Source organism: Gigantopelta aegis, chromosome 12 (genome assembly GCF_016097555.1).
Source record: "Gigantopelta aegis isolate Gae_Host chromosome 12, Gae_host_genome, whole genome shotgun sequence".
In the NCBI taxonomy this organism is placed as follows: Eukaryota; Metazoa; Mollusca; class Gastropoda; order Neomphalida; family Peltospiridae; genus Gigantopelta; species Gigantopelta aegis.
Window position 1 is genome coordinate 45,155,747 of NC_054710.1, and position 17,621 is coordinate 45,173,367.

At 40.4% G+C, this 17,621-nt stretch overlaps 1 protein-coding gene across 1 annotated transcript in view; it reads right to left on the reverse strand.

The window, feature by feature from the left end:
* Positions 1–9,140, reverse strand: part of LOC121386933 (sodium-dependent glucose transporter 1A-like) — a 36,809-nt gene extending 27,669 nt beyond the window's left edge. Inside the window, exon 1 of the mRNA XM_041517984.1 lies at positions 9,069–9,140. The gene's annotated coding sequence lies outside the window, so the exon portion shown is untranslated. The remainder of the gene's footprint in view (positions 1–9,068) is intronic.
* Between the last annotated feature and the right edge of the window lie 8,481 nt (positions 9,141–17,621).

Sequence of the window (17,621 nt, forward strand, 5' to 3'; positions counted from 1 at the left end):
TGTTTGATGGTTCCAGGATGTCGTGTTCCAACATGTAATCTATCTCCTTTTTCAGTGCCGCATGTTTTACAGGATTTATCCGATAGGCATGCTGTCGAATCGGTGTAGTGTTGGGTTCCAAGCGCACATCCTGGATTAAGGTATTGGTAACCGTTGGAAAGTCCTGACAAATGGAAACATTGTCTTGTATCAACGTAGTCAACTTTGCTCGCTGGGTGCTGTCAAGGTGCTGTAGATAAGAACTCAAGTCTGATAGAATCTGGCTGTTGGTTAACTTGATCTCTGCAGTCTTGACGTCATCACAGGAAGTTGAGTGACTCTCAATTTGGACAGGCAACACTACTCTAGGAATAGGGAAATATACTACACTAAAACAAAAAGGTGCGTTAACCGACGCATACGGGCATTTATAACACATGTAATAATAAGGTGACTACCAGTAATCAAACTGAGTCTCTGAGTCCCTGGTATACAAATAAAATATATATAAACAAAACAGAAATAAAGAATGTCAACACATTATCATAACGTTCAACTGCGGGACAGGGCATCAGCGATTACATTGGATGTGCCCTTGATATGCCCAATGGTAATTGGGTATTCTTGCAGAGGAAGACTCCATCTCAAAACTCTCTGGTTGGAGGCTTTCATTAGGATGGTCCAGTCCGTCTTCGTCTTCTGGGAACAGCACAGCTCCAGCACCCACGTCACTGGCACCCACAGCTAGCTTGAAAGGCACTCGGTAGTCTGGTGCTGCCATCACGGGAGTCGAGTAGCGCCTCTGCTTGAGACGGTTGAATGACTTCTCGCATTCACCTGACCAATGGAACTTCGCTTCCTTCTTTCTCAGCGTCGCACGTTTTCCAGGTTTTCTCCGATAGGCATGCTGTCGACGCGGTGTAGCGTTGGGTTCCAAGCGCACATCTTGGCTTAAGGTATTGGTAACCGTTGGAAGGTTCTGACAAATGGAAACATTGTCTTGTATCAATGTAGTCAACTTTGCTCGCTGGGGGTTCAAGTCTGCTAGAATCTGGCCGTTGGCCAACTTGACCTCCGCAGTCTTGACGTCATCACAGGAATTTGAGTGTCTCTCAATTTGGACCGGTCTCTCTGGAACTATCGGCAGTCTGTCAAAATAACCTTTTAGCAAATTGATGTGACAATACCTACTTTTCCTAACCCTATCAGGAGTGTTTATCATATGCCCTGTCTCATTAACCCGTTTGTGCACAACATAGGGACCGAAATACCGGTTCTGTAATGAACCCCGTTTAATGGGAAGGTACAGTAGCACTTTATCCCCTGGTTTAAATTCCCGACTCTTAGCCTTCCTATCAAACACTGATTTTATTTTGCTTTGAGCATAGCTCAGATGCTTCCTAGCCAGTTCGGTCGCCTGCCACAACCTATCTCTTACTCTCCCTACATAAATCAGCAGGTTTTCGGCATTATCCTTGTCTAACCAACTATCTTTTACCAATTTGAGAGGGCCTCGGGCTGAATGCTCATAGACCAACTCAAATGGGGTGAATCCTAAGGATTCTTGCTTAGCATCCCGTACTGCGAACAACACGAAAGGAATTGACTGGTCCCAGTCAGTACCATTGTCGAAACAATGGCAGCGGAGCATACTTTTCATGCTCTGGTGGAAACGTTCTGTTGCGCCCTGGCTCTCAGGGTGGAATGCAGCAGAACAAATCTGACGTATATCTAACATAGACAGTACTTGCTGGATTAACTTGCTCATAAAGTTCGTACCCCAGTCGCTTTGAATTTCACCTGGTAAACCCGTATACATGAAGTACTTAAGCAGCGCACTAGCTACAACAGACGCAGTAACCTTCATTAAGGGAATCGCCTCTGGAAAACGCGTAGTTAAGCACATAATTGTTAACAAGAATTGGTTGCCTGAACGCGTTTTCGATAATGGTCCCACGACATCTATCAACACTTTTGAAAAGGCTTCCCCCACTATGGGAACCTTCTGCAGGGGATAGGGAGGAATTAGCTGATTTGGTTTGCCCACAACCTGACACACATGACATGACATACAATGCTTACTGACATCTGCAAACATTCCCTTCCAATAAAACTCTGAGGCAAGTTTACTATGAGTTTTATTTCGTCCTAAGTGGCCAGAAAACACATCCTCATGTGCTAACAATAACAATGACGGACGGTACTTAGAGGGCACCACAATTCTACATCTTGTCACACATTCCTCACTATCAAGCACAACCTTCTCCACACTCTTATTCATTAATACTCCCTTGTCCATATAATAACCTGACATCTGATCCTCCATCTCACCCTCAGTTAACAATGTAGTGCGAGCTGCCAACAACTTGGATCAGCCCCCTGCTCTAGGATTAACTCTTGTCTATTACAAGGTAAGTCCCCTCTATCAAACACAACTGGTTCATTTCCCCTCTGCGGAAGATCAACAGGTTCCACCACATTTAATTCCTCAGTTGACTTATCTACCATTTTACTGATAACCTCATCCACTCCAATTTCATGGCTCACAAATATCCTCTGGGTCTCGTGTTACCTTTCTGGTCATAGCCCTAGTCATTACACACGCAGGATATCTAGTCTCATTAACCTCACACTCTTCTATGGGTAAAGGGCTGCCTTCAATTAACAATTGGTCGCATTGCGGCTGACAACATTGACTAGTTAAATCATTACCCAACAAAACTCCTATGTTTTCAAAAGGCAAGTCCTTCACAACACACATAATGACTGGTCCCGTCACAAACTTCGAACACAAGAAAACGTTATGTAACCGGACAACCATATGTTCTCCAGCAACCGAGGTTAAGCCAAACTACGTCCTGTATCTGAATTCTCAATACCAGCTAAACACTCTGACGTTATCAGCGACTGACTACACCCGGTATCTCGATAGATTGATATTGCCTATAGGACTCAATTCTTGTTTCACATCCCAAACCATACCAGTGGACACATACGGGTTTACTTTCTCTGCCATGGGACTAACCATTAACTCTCTCGCTAGCGGAGCTGACCTCACTAAACCGACCACTTGCGCATTATCGCGTTTCCTTTTAAAACAGTCCCCGACAAGATGGTTATCCTTTTTACAGTAACTGCAATGTGGACGAAACGTTTGTGCATTGGCTGATAATGCAGGTTTATCCTTACTTTGCCCACCAGGTACATTCCTTGCCTGACTAGCTGACCAACTAGAAGACTCTCCCCGATAGTTACTTTCCCGGGAAAACCTGGCTGAAATTTCTTCTTATCACCCTGTTGTAAAGAGCTACCCTGTACTGCCTGAGCTTTGTGTATTAACACGTAATCATCTGCCACTATGCCTGCCTCCTCTATCTTTTTGACATCACGATCCTCTAAATGAATACGTAAGCTAACTGGTAATCCATTTTTAATGTCCTGTAAGATCAACAACTCCCGTAACTCGGTATATGACTCTACCTGATGAGACACCACCCATTTATCAAACATCCCTGCCTTCTTAGCCACAAACTCACTATAAGACTGACCCTGCGTTTTTCTCAACTCGCTATACCGTAAACGATAATCCTCAGGTCGTAATTCATACGCCCTCAACACTGCCGCCTTAACTAGGTCGTACTGACTTGCTCGCTCATCACTCATTGAATTATAAGCTACACTACCCTTCCCCTTAAACTTAGACACGGCTAACAATGTCCACTTAGATTGCGGCCAATTTAGCTGCTTAGCGGCCCGTTCAAAAAGTTGGAAGAACAAATCTACCTCCTGGTCATCAAATACAGGCACTGATCTATAAGCCTCCGACATGTTAAAACCATTTCCTGCTTCTCGTCTAACTTCTTCAGTATTCAATTTTAACTCATGTTCCACTTTTAATTTTGGTAACTGGAATTCTCTATCCCTATCTCTCTCTTCTCTACCCTTTCTTCTCTTTCTCTCGCTCTCTCTCTCTCCCTCTCTCTATCTTCTCTATCTCTATCTCTCTCTTCTCTATCCATCTCTTCTCTCTCTCTCTCTCTCTCTCTCTCTCTCTCTCTCTCTCTCTCTCTCTCTCTCTCTCTCTCTCTCTCTCTCTCTCTCTCTCTCTCTCTCTCTCTCTCTTTCTCTCTCTCTCTCTCTATTTAATGCACGTTCTTCTCTTTCGTACTCAAGTTTTTTAAAAGCTAATTGTTGTTCCACACTTAACTCATTTATCTCTATCTCTGGAACAATCTCACTGTCTTCCATAACAGGCCTATCACCAAAAACTTCCTGGATAATAATTGTCTTTATATCACCTAAGGTTTTAGCTGATGTTAAATCAATTTCTCGCTCACCCGCGATTTCAACTAATTCAGCCTTACGTGCTCGCTTAATCTCCACTACACTGAGCGTAGGCCTCTCCAGCAAATTCTTATCCATGTTTAGATATGACGCACTTATTATTAATTAATTTTCTAGTGAACAACGTTGCTACTTCTGGTTAATTTGTAAAAATAATTTATAAAGCCCCCATTTACAAACAATACTTTTTTAAATATGCATGTCCCGTTTCAGATCCGGGACGAGCGCCCCAATTTTCACTCCTGTCACGGGGATCCTATAATACCCGTAACTGAATGAAACACACGATTATCCAAATATCTCTCCTAACTATATATCTATTAGATCTCTCTGTAACGGGCAGTTATACCCGCGTGGCTCGTCTAGGTATGAACAGAGATAAGATCTTATATAAGGTATATATAATATAGCACGTTTAGTTCACTAGAAAACACAACAAAAACACAATACACTTTGGAATTTATATTAATCTACGCTGACAAATGTACTGCCTCAGTAGTCAATTAACAACAACAAATAATAACAACCCAGAACTGATCACTTAATTAGTTAATCACTAGGTGTCTAGTTTATACAATATTCTAATCACTTCACCGTGACACAACACCCACACGTGTGATAATTGAGAAACGCTTCCAGGGGAACTTAAGTAATAAAGGAATTACAACTCTATTCCTAACTGGTTAATTTTTAATTAACCATTAACTACTCATTCAATAACCTTGTAATACAGAATTAATACTGGTACCTATCACAATAAAGACAATAACCTACAGTTTACCTAGGTCCTCTAGGATGACTGGTTAAGCTTTATATATATAGAACAGTGAGCCTACAATTTACTGCGTCAGATTACAGGCAGCACCGTCTTAATAATATTGGTATTATACAGTATTAAAATATTTAAAGTCACATCAATCACATCAAGGTTATACAACAGAGCAGAACTAATATATAATTACCAGTCCGGACGGACAACGTTCCCCCTGGAAGCCTTCCTATGTTTCTCCCTCATATCTCTAAAACCCTAGCTATTTATCATAAAACCCGAATATCGCCTGGGGGTACATCGCGGCACCGAATACCTACAAGTGATATGTCCACAGCAACCAAGACGACCATTTTTCTTAGATGGCCAGACTTGCTGACGCCTAGTCGCCAAAATCACGGTCGTAAAAACCGCACTCGCGGAGGTATTACGTAACTACTGGCCACATGGCCTCCGCACCTGGGCTGGGTGTGTAATAGGCACAGCTCGACCACGGTTGCGCGGAGGTATTACGTAACAAAGTGCCCACTTGGGCTTAAGTGCATATTGGAACTGCACACGGCCCTCTAAAACAATTAATATCGCCACAGGCGAAAATAAAATTAAGAGCATGTTCCGCCACAATTGCATTATATCGTATATTAGTATTATATTTTCAGCTAAAAATCGACCTTTAATGAACCCAGTTTGATCTTTTGAAATTATTTTATCTAGCACTTTTTTAATTCTGTTAGCAATGTAGCCAGAGGCAATTTTGTATATACAATTTAATAGTGTAATTGGTCGCCAGTTTTTTTTTTAAGTGTTTAGGTTTATTAGGTTTTGGTATGCATGTAATAATCCCTAATTTTGGTGTGTTGGACATTTCGTTTATATTGTAGCTGTAATTAATGGATCTAACAATAAAATGCCCGAGATCCTTCCAAAACATTTTTAAAAAGTCCACAGAAACTCCATCAGACCCTGGGCTTTTATCGTTTTTCACAGTTTTGAGGAACGTTAATGCTTCTGAATATGTTATTTCTCCTTCTAGTTCCTGTGTTTCTGTATCTCTTAACTTATTAGCCTCAATGTTGTAGATATACTGAATGTTTTCGTTATTTGCTTGATTTGTTTTGGAGAAGAGTTTTTAATAAAATATTTTCGTTTTTTCTAGAATTTGTTTTGGGTCTGTTATTATACTACCATCTTCAAGTTCTAATCTAGAAATTAGTTTATTATGAAAGTTGCGTGATTCCATATTACACAAATATTTTGTCGGCTTTTCTCCTTCTTCGACCCACTTTGCTTTAGATCTAATAAAATGCCCTTTTAATTTATTTCGTCTAATTTCTATTAACTCGGTTTTTTTTTCTTCTAACAAATCGGAATTAACTGTACATTCATCTTCTTCTAATACTTGTATTTCCTCGATTAATTGTTTCTCTTTAACATCTCCTGTTTTCTTTTTGAATGCTGAGTATGAAATGGTTCTCCCTCTTATTTCCATTAGTAAAACTTCCCAAAACAGTTGATCGTTAATTGTAAACTGAATTTCTTCATTTAAGATATTGTTGATATTTTCTAGATCTAGATGCGTATTGACATTGAATATTTGTAATGGTTTCCTGAATGGTTTGTACATATGTTTTATCTTTAAGTAAGGAATTGTTAAACTATATGTATATATATATATGTATGTATATTATATATATACAGGGACAGACATTTTTTAAGAATGTACAAAATGTACTTGTCCACCAAAATTTCCACTTGTTCATCTATGTAGGGCCAGGATGTGGATGCAGACGGAAACGTTAAAGCCCTAAAGGTTTTTCGTTCTAAACCAATTCGCTTATTACTCTTCACTTCAGATTGCATGTGATTTCGTAACTCAGGTGACTACAACAAATTGTAGAATGTTTTACAGTCGAGATAGTTTCAGCGTGAAACAAAAAGTCATAAAAAATTAGTGTTTTTGTTTAGGATTCAATGAAAGCTAACTAAATTGTTCTGGAGAACAATTCCCTTCAGAACACGTCACTGGTTTTCAGCTTTCACTTTTACTTTCAGCTGAAAGCCTGGGAAAAAAAGACATGTTTTATTTAACGACGCACTCAACACATTTTATTTACGGTTATATGGCGTCAGACATATGGTTAAGGACCACACAGAGTTTGAGAGGAAACCCGCTGTCGCCACTACATGGGCTACTCTTTCCGATTAGCAGCAAGGGATCTTTTATTTGCGCTTCCCACAGGCAGGATAGCACAAACCATGGCCTTTGTTGAACCAGTTATGGATCACTGGTCGGTGCAAGAGATTTATACCTACCCATTGAGCCTTGCGGAGCACTCACTCAGGGTTTGGAGTCGGTATCTGGATTAAAAATTCCATGCCTCGACTAGGATCCGAACCCAGTACCTACCAGCCTGTAGACCGATGGCCTAACCACGACGCCACCGAGGCCGGTCTAAAGGCCTGGGAATAACAGTTACTGTTTGGCAGTGCTTGTCGAAATCAGCTGTCATCAATGAAAATGTGCCTGTCACCACCATGCTATCTAGCGTTCTTTTACATATGCACTGGTTTCGAGGAATGTGGATGGTTGTAGAAACACGAATATCGTTGCAGCCAGTGCACCACGACTGGTATACCAAAGGACGTGGTGTGTGCTATCCTGTCTGTGGGATGGTGCATATAAAACACACCTTGTTACTAATTGAAAACATATAGCGGGTTTCCTATCTATATGTCAGAATTACCAAATGTTTGATATCCAATAGCCGATGATTAATAAATGCACGTGTTCTAGTGGTGTCGTTAAAAAAACCTTTAAGTTTAACTTTGGTTTCGTGGCAAGGGGCGGTCGTAGAATCAGAACACGACTTTCCCGGAGTATTTGGGGTGTGCCGATCAAAGGAAGGAAATCGTTTATTTAACGACGCACTCAACACATTTATTTACGGTTATATGGCGTCGGATATATGGTTAAGGACCACACAGATACTGAGGGAGGAAACCCGCAGTCGCCATTTCATGGGCTACTCTTTTCGATTAGCAGCAAGGGATCTTTTATATGCATCATCCCATAGACAGGATAGCACATACCACGGTCTTTGGTGCACCAGTCGTGGTGCACTGGCTGGAGCTAGAAATAGCCCAATGGGCCCACTGACGGGAATTGATCCCAAACCGACCGCGCATCAAGCGAACACTTTACCACTGGGCTACGCCTCGCCCCTGATACACGTATGTGCTTCCCTTGAAGACGGTGCTCAATTTAGTACAACATACAGAACCACCTCCTTCAATGGAACGTTTTATGCAGCAACAAAAATCAATCGACCATAACACGATTTGTTTGTTTGTTTGTTTCACAAAAGCACACCCCACTCCAGATACTGTTCAACGGGCATGTATAGTAATGCAATTATTCAGTTGAGATTAAAGTTTAAAGTTTGCTTTGTTTAACGACACTACCAGAGTACATTTTTTCCATTAGAAGCAAGGGATATTTTATATCTACCATCCCTTAACCAGGATAGCACATACCACAGCCTTGATATAAAAAAAAACCTCAACAAACGATCAAAAACACAAAGTGAACAACTTTAAAACAAAGAACAACAACAAAGAAGAAGAAGAAGAAAATGATGATGATGATGATGATGATGACTACGACGACGAAGAAAAAGAGAAAAGAAAATGGAGAAAAAGAAGAAAGAAATGCGAGATAAAGAAAAACAAGAAATAGAAGAATTAAAAAATGAAAAGGAATGAGAATAACGAGAAATCACCACCATAAAACAAACAAAAGAAAAAACAAAAGAGAACAAAACAACGACATCAACAACAACAACAACAACACAATAATAATAATAATAATATATTTTAACACCCCCCCCCCCCCCCCCCCCCCCCCCCACACACACACACACATTAGTATGAATTAAAATAGAACAGTTTTATAATACAAACAAGCTGTGTATCATACCTGGCGACTGACACTGCGTCCCACTGAGAACACACTGAATACGTGAACGGCTCCCAGCCTGCTCGGTGACAGCCTTTTATTCGAGAAGCGTTAGGAAGAATGGATTAACTCATGTGACGTGCATACAAGAGAGACTATCGTTGCCACGTCCATTAATATGTCTACAGGTGTGAATCCAATACAAGCATTGGAAACGGGTGCCTTGCAACATAGGGGGGAGTGACGTCATGCCGGCCCCGCCTGTCACATTCCCCTGCTATGACGCCCAGAAGACGTATGAACATTTGGAATTAAACAATGTTTCACCTAGCATGACTTAACTGAACTGGGGTGGAGGTAGGGGTATGCAGTGGCGGATCCAGAAAATCCATTTAAGGGGGGCCCCAGTGACATGAGATGGAATGCCAAGGGAACTTTGGGAGAGGTTTGGAGGGGGATCGTAAAAAAAAATGAAACTTAATATATAATAAAATTATAACTATCGCAAAATTTAGAGAGGCGGACCCCCTCATTCTAGACCTATCCGAACCTGTAATGTCAGATGAAATAGTATTCTCGATGTGTTTCCTCGCATAGGCTAGTCGAAGCAAGTAGTCCAAGGCGGACCCAATAAAATGTTTAAAAAAACCCCACACATTTGCTACGTCCGATTCGGACTACGACGCTAAAATTAAATTATAAGACTTCTTCGCGACCATGGTGACGTCATGGGGGCGTGGTACAAGCTAGTTACCTCATCTATTGGGAGAGACTAAATCGTAGACAATGAGAGTCGTCAGCTAGTGAGCGTCTACTGAATATTCATGAGCAAATGGTTGATCGACATCGAGGTTTTACGACATCGAATAATGTCCTGATGTATATATACAAATTATTCCAACTGTAGATATTAATGTAACAAGTATTTAATAATATACAGAGTGGTTATTAATTTGTGTAATTGAATGTTAAGTAGCGTATATTAATTTCGTTGTTTGTAGTTTTCCTACTCTCTTCTTCTGTGGGATAATCCCGCCGATATTTTGATAAATCTTACACCAGTGGTTACGGTTATCGAAACGTCAAAATTGTAATGCACGTGTGTACAACTTAATTTTACAAACAAATAAACAAACAACAACAAAAATTATCCAACAACTACAGAATATATAATTTAAAATAATTACTGTATAAATGAGTACAGGTCAAACCGATTAGAAAAATGTTGTCCACTACTTTTAATTATAATTATTTGTAATAACAATTGTCCTAAATAAAAATAATAACAACAACACAACAGTAGTTACGGTAGTTTTTTAGAAAATAATTAATTTAAGATTTCAGTTGGTTGTATTATAAACACATTATCTCACTACCAAGTACACATGAAGTCGTCCACTGATGTAGTTGTTAACAAATTACACACTTCTTGGCTAATGTCTATTTCCTCAAAGTAAAAATATACTTTTGTAGACACAAAATTAATCAATTATCTAAGTGATCGGAGTAGATTTCTATTTCTTTATTTTATAAAGTATGATTTTTATTAAATAGATTTGAATAAAGTACCACTGAGGGTTCATTTACCATTGATATACATATACATACATACACACATATACATACATACGTACGCGTGTGTGTGTGTGTGTGTGTGTGTGTGTGTCTGTGCGTGTGTGTGTGTGTGTGTAACCGGCCTCGGTGGCGCAGTGGTTAAGCCATCGGACTACAGGCTGGTAGTTACAGGGTTCGCAGCCCCGTACCGGCTCCAACCCAGAGCAAGTTCTTAAGGACTCAGTGCATAGGTGTAAGGCCACTACACCCTTTTTTCTCTCCCTAACCACTAACCAACTAACAACTAACCCACTGTTCTGGACAGACAGCCCAGATAGCTGGGGTATATGCCCAGGACAGTGTGCTTGAACCTTAATTGGATATAAGCACGGACATAAGTTGAAATAAATGTGTGTGCGAGTTTGAACAGACTTATGTATAAGTAAACACTGGGTTATGGGTGGGGTTTTTTGTTTAACAACACCACTAGAGCACATTGATGTATTGGATGTCAAACATTTGGTAATTCTGACATAAAGTCTTAGAGAGTAAACCCACTATATTTTTTTCATTAGTAGCAGGTAATCTTTTATATGCATCATACCACGGCTTTTGATATACATGTACCAGTTGCGGTACACTGGCTGTAATAAGAAATAGCACAATGATCCAATCAAAATGGATCGATCCTAGACCATGCTTTACTACTGGGCTACGTCCGGCCCCTCCAATTTATGTAGACACTGAGAATTAAATATGAATATGAATTATTAATCAACTATCTAACTGATCAGCGTAGATTTCCATTTTAGTACATATGTGCATTTACATTTCCATTAAAATTATATTATTATTTTTAAGTAGATGTGAATAATCTTACTGTATGTTTATTATCGATGATAGTGGTAGTTTTCAGAAAAACAGACACATAACATTTCAAAAGGGTGGATTTTACGGTACCTAACTACCGAGGGTACTTTTCCTAGGATACTTTTCCTTTAATATTGTATATTGCATTACATATATGTTGGCTAATGTATATTTCAGCTAAGTAAGCACCTTCTAATGTAGACATGACAATTCAATATGAATGTGATGGCTTGATCTATTATTTAACTGATCAGGGTAGATTTTCTTTCCATGTGTGAAAGTTGTATTTTTTATTTTTTTATTTTTTTGTAATAAGATGTCAATAATCTTACTGCATATTTACTATCCATGTCAGGAGTGGTTTTCAGAAACGGAGACTCTTAAAATTTCAAAAGCGTGGATTTTACCATACCTAACTACCGAGGGTACATGGATATCATCCACCAAGGGTAGTTTTCCTTTAATATGTCATATTGCATTACACATATGTTGGCTAATGTATATTTCAGCTACGTAAACACCTTTTAATTCAACATGAATGTGATGGCTTAATCTATTATTTAACTGATCAGGGTAGATTTTCTATGTAAAGATGTCAGCTTACTGCAATTTCTATCCATTCAGGAATGGTTTTCAGAAAAGCTGGATTTTTACCATACCTAACTACCAAGGGTACATTGATATCATCCACCAAGGGTAGATTTTCTAATATGTTATATTACATTACACATATGTTAGCTAATGTATATTTCAGCTACGTAAACACCTTCTAATGCTGAGGCCCGTTTGTGCACTAATTGTTTGATTGGTATCACGGTTCATCTAACAGTTGCAGTAACGCTAGCTGTACTTGAAAGATCATTACCGATAGTCGCTTAACAACCAACATGACAAGTGTGGTGACGAAAGGATTGCAATGGCTAGTGTTGCGATTCCCCGATTCATCTATGTCTGCGTCATTTCTTTCTTTCTTTCTATAGTTCGTTCCGCCTAAATAATTAATCCGAATGTTATAATAACCAACTGCACAAGCGCAGCAATTGTTAGTCCTGTGTGGTGGTTTACCATAAGGCCAAATAAAAAAAAGAGTTGGTGATCGTCCCCGCCCGTACCTGAAAAATGCGTCTGTCCCTGAAATTATTTTATTTTTTATTTTGTTAAAAACTGTTAAAAATGCGTCGAAATAGCAGCAATTCAACTTTCGTAAGCACCGTAACGGGTAAAACCATCACCAGGTCCATCTGGCGGCCAGTGAAGGAACTACAACATCCAGGTGCATGCGCTGTTGGCTGCTACTCCTGCTACTCCTGGTCTCCAGGGTTTTATAAAGTTTTTCACAGAACCCCCCCCCCCCCCCCCCCCCAAATAAAATTAAAAATTAAAAATTTGATATTTGATGGATCACCAGTTCGAGGGAAATATAGCTATTAACATAGATGGGACCGACAATATAGTTCGAGCGAAGGCTTATAGTCGACGCTGGACGTGTTCGACCCTTCAGCAGTTAATATAAGGGTTTACCGAACAAAAAACTCGGGACTTCGTTTTTGGTTCGAGCGTTGTGGTGTCTTCGACCCTTCCGAGGTCGAACCAACGAGATTCTACTGTGTATGTATGCATATAATAGTTAGACATTAACCTAATAATAAAGGTATCACTATATATGAAGAGGAATATTTAATATCGCAATATGTAGATGATACTAGTTTTGTTCTTGCTGGCTAACCAGAATCTCTATACAATACGACGCCAGTGTTAGACTATTATGCAGAAGAGTCTTGCCTCAAAATAATGTGATCAAGGCCGTATCCCTCCACAATACAGAGTCGAATGAGCAATTGGAAAAAGGGTGGTTGATTCCATGAATCTCTATCTAGTGGCTCGTCTACAGGAGAAAGGATACTTCAGTGAGCCTGTTACACAGTTATCGAACTGAGCCAAATATCCACGATATCAAAACATAGTAACCTGATATTTTTTTTTATCGTGCAACCCCTTTCAAGTTATATGTTTGTAATATGTTTCAGTCAAAAGCGGAATAGAAACTATTAGTTTTATCGTCTAGAAACTACTTCCGGAAGCGGACAATAGCAGGTGCCCAAAAGCATCTTTGGAATGGCATAGCCAGCCTAAAAGTTATGTGTTTTCAAATTTTTAATAAAATACTTTGATTATATTTCAAAGTCTATTGTGTCATATTGCAATTTTTGTACCCTTTCCTATGAAAATAAACTCAAGTTTATGTGTGACCTGACGATCTACATCACTGGCTGCTAGTGACTGTGACGTCAGACGCTGTTCCCAATGTCAACATTATTTGCAGGAAGCTACTTGGGGTTTTGTTTCAAAGTGTTTAATTAAAAACGCTGGCTAGTTCCGAATGGGAGCGAATAATGGATAATTGAAAAATAAGTGATAAGTGTAAATGTTATATGTATATTATTATGCAATTCAACAATTATTGCTGTAAATGGATGTTTGAAAAATAAGAAAACGATCTTCCTGAAAATCCAACAAACGTCCGTCATGCGCACAACTAATTTCCTAGTGACATGATAACACTTGGAATTGTCCTGTAAGGGTCATCAGGTCAGTAGGAAGCATGGTTGCATGATAAGCTGTATTTGTCATGTATCTGTGTTTATTATTACACTTGCATTACGATGTTGTATGTGTCAGTAGTCTTCACTTACAATGCACACCTATGAAATGATTGTAAGATAGCGATACCAGGGCCCCAACCCTGGCACTACCGGGGTTTTTTTCTTGGGTCAATAAACGTCACGTGGTTCGTGAATAAGCTCGGATTGGCTAATAATAAATAGTTCGTCCGACAATTGGTAAAAGATTCGCTCTAGAGCCAATATCTACGGTATTTTATATCTCATATTATATTTTATTTGAAGACACTTTTAAGAATTCCAGTTTAGTACTAGCTTTCACAGTAAACTCCTTTCATATGTATGGGGTATTTTTTTATTTACCTGTATAAAAAAACTTTTGTTTTGTTTTACGACACCACTAGAGCACATTGATCAATTAATCATCGGCTATTGGATGTCAAACATTGGTAATTCTGACTCGGAAGTCATCAGAGGAAACCCGCTACATTTTTTTCTAATGCAGCAAGGGATCTTTTATATGCGCCATCCCACAGACATGATAGTACATACCACGGCTTTTGATATACCAGTCGTGGAGCCTAGACCGACCGCGCATCAAGCGAACGCTTTACCACTGGGCTACTTCCCGCCCCTTAGCTGTATATAACGGCCACCTGTCCATAGCGGCCACATAAGCAGGTCCCTTGAGTGGCAGGTATATACAGGTTCGACTGTATATGTATTTTCATTACACCATATGATATGCATGATTGCATTACAAGTCGTACTATTGTCCCGTCTTATCTAAATATAGTGTTACACCAAACCAGACACTACATGCATGCAGTTTGTAGGCGTTGCCCTTACGTCAAAAAGACCACATGTTTCCGATTAATAAGACATATTAACTATAGTGTCTTGTTTAGAAGATCAGTGTCTGTATATTCAATGTTTTTCTGATCGTCTTAATGTTTGTAAATTGTCCAAACTGGATTTGGTCTCCCAATAATACCGTACATCAAAAAAACTAATATACTAGCGGAAAAAAGTAACAGTGTAACTTGAAACATCAGATAAAATTAACACGGCTCAATATTTTAGCCTGATGTTTTGCACAGTTGACCAGTGAACGCACCGCCACACAATCGCGGGGTCAATTCCGTATTGGCACGTGCCGTTTCGCTTCTTGGACATGGGTCTGTTTTTCAAGCTTTTTCCCGCTCAACATTTTACTGCTCCAGCTTTTGTCGACTTTGCTACTGTTGGGTCATTGTTTGGCAACCGGTGGAACAGAAAAGCAGGTTTTTTCGGTTGAAAGTGGTCGTAGAGCAATGCCCAGGCTAAATGTAAATGACCGCCTTCGCGCAATTGGTATGATCCAGGCTGAAATGCTCCATTGCGCTGTTGCTACGCAATTTGGTGTCAACATAAACACTATTCAGGCTTTGTCGAGACGTTTTCAACAATTTGGTAATGTCAGAGACCGACCACGTGCAGGTCGTCCACGCGTGACGTCACGACAGCAGGACAATCATATCCGACTCGTGCACCTCAGGAATCACTTCCAAACGGAAAGTCTGACAGCGCGGACCATTCCTGGATTGTGTGCCATCAGCCCCAGAACTGTACGGAATCCATTACGTGAACGGCATATTTGTCCGCGACGTCCGGCTGTCCGTTCAGTTTTGCTAAGACGCCATCGTGTAGCGCGTCTGGCTTGGTGTAGAAGACACTTGCGCTTTAAGACGGCAGCGACGGCCTTTCAAAGAGTCTATCGTCGTGTTGGAGAACGTTTTAGTGACGCCTGTATTGTGGAGCGACGTGCTTTTGGCGGAGGCAGTGTCATGGTTTGGGGTGGTATCACGTCAACTGGACGAACACCTATTGTGGTCATCGATGGCAATTTGAACGCCGTAGGCTACCGTGACGACATTATCCAGGCTCACGTCATCCCATTTGTGCAAGGACAGCAACGCCACATCACGCTTCAGCAAGACAACGCTAGACCTCACGTCGCCCGGGTGGTAAGGGATTTCTAGCTCAGCAGAATACCGATGTGTTGCAGTGGCCTGCAGTCTCACCCGATCTTGCACCAATCGAGCACGTCTGGGATGAGATGCAACGTCGTGTACGTGCGCTGCCTAACCAGCCGGTGACGTTGGCAGCGCTGGGTCAGACGTTAGTCCAGATCTGGAACGGCATTCCCCAGGCATTCTTCAACAATTTGGTAGGCTCTATGAGGCGACGGTACCAGGCCTGCATCGACGCTACCAGGCCTGCATCAACGCAAACCGTGGCCATACGCGCTATTAACTTTGTGAACTGGTTTTTTACCCCCGTGTCTTTCATCCCCAATACCAATGAAATGACGGATGCTGTGACATTTTAAATGAATTGAAGTTTTGCAGATTTGCCTATTAACCATGCTATCTGATCGTTTCATCGTTTTATGTCTTGAAATTATGTTTTTATCAACATGATAACCATACACAGTTACTTTTTTCCGCTAGTATATATAATTACAGTATTAGGAAATAAAATGAACTTTGACCTAGTAGGTTACGAACATTAGGACGACGGGGAGAACATTGAATATGTCCGGCGCCATCGACCGATCTACGTTGTCAATTTATCGCGCTGCGTTAGCGTAGCCATCGCAAGCGTCGGTCGATCGCGTAGGTATTGAACGATCACGCTGCGCCAGTAATAGATTCGTTGTCAGCATAGCTATCGGTATATCGCGCAAGCATCGATATATTACGCTGTTAGCGTAGCTATCGATCTATCGTGCAAGCATCAATATATCATTCTATTACCGTAGCTATCGGTCTATCGCGCAAACATCGATCTATTGCGCTGTTAGCGTAGCTATCGGTCTATCGCGCAAGCATCAATATATTGTTCTATCTATCGCGCAAGCATCGATAGATCGCGCTGTTAGAGTAGCTATCAGTAGATGCGTAAGTATCAATGGATTTGCCGTTTTGTTGCGCATGTATTTATCGATCACGCTGCGTCATCCGTTGTTAATTTAGCCATCGATAGATCGCGAAAGTGTTTATCGATCGCGCGATTTCCCTATAGAAACGCTAACAATCGATGCCTGCGCGATCAACCGTTAAGTAAACTAACAACGAATCAATTAAATAATAATAATCATCGTCATTATTTCGCCATTGTTTATGTCCGAGTAGCTGTTTGACAGTAAACATCTGTCCTGAAATTAGGACGGAACGTAGCCAAGTGATAAAGCGCTCGCTTTGAGATCGATCCCCGTCGGTTGACATAGAGGACTATTTCTCGTTCCAGCCAGTGCACCACGACTGGTATATCAAAAGCCGTGGTATGTGCTATCCTGTTTGTAGGATGATCCGTTGCTACTAATGGAAAAATGTAGCGGGTTTCCTCTCAAAGACTAAATTAACAAATGTTTGACATCCAATAGCCGATAATTAATTAATCAATGTACTCTAGTGGTGTCGGGTGTCGTTAAACAAAAGAAACCGTGGACCACAAGAGATGTTTTGTGTTTATGGACCTTTTGTTT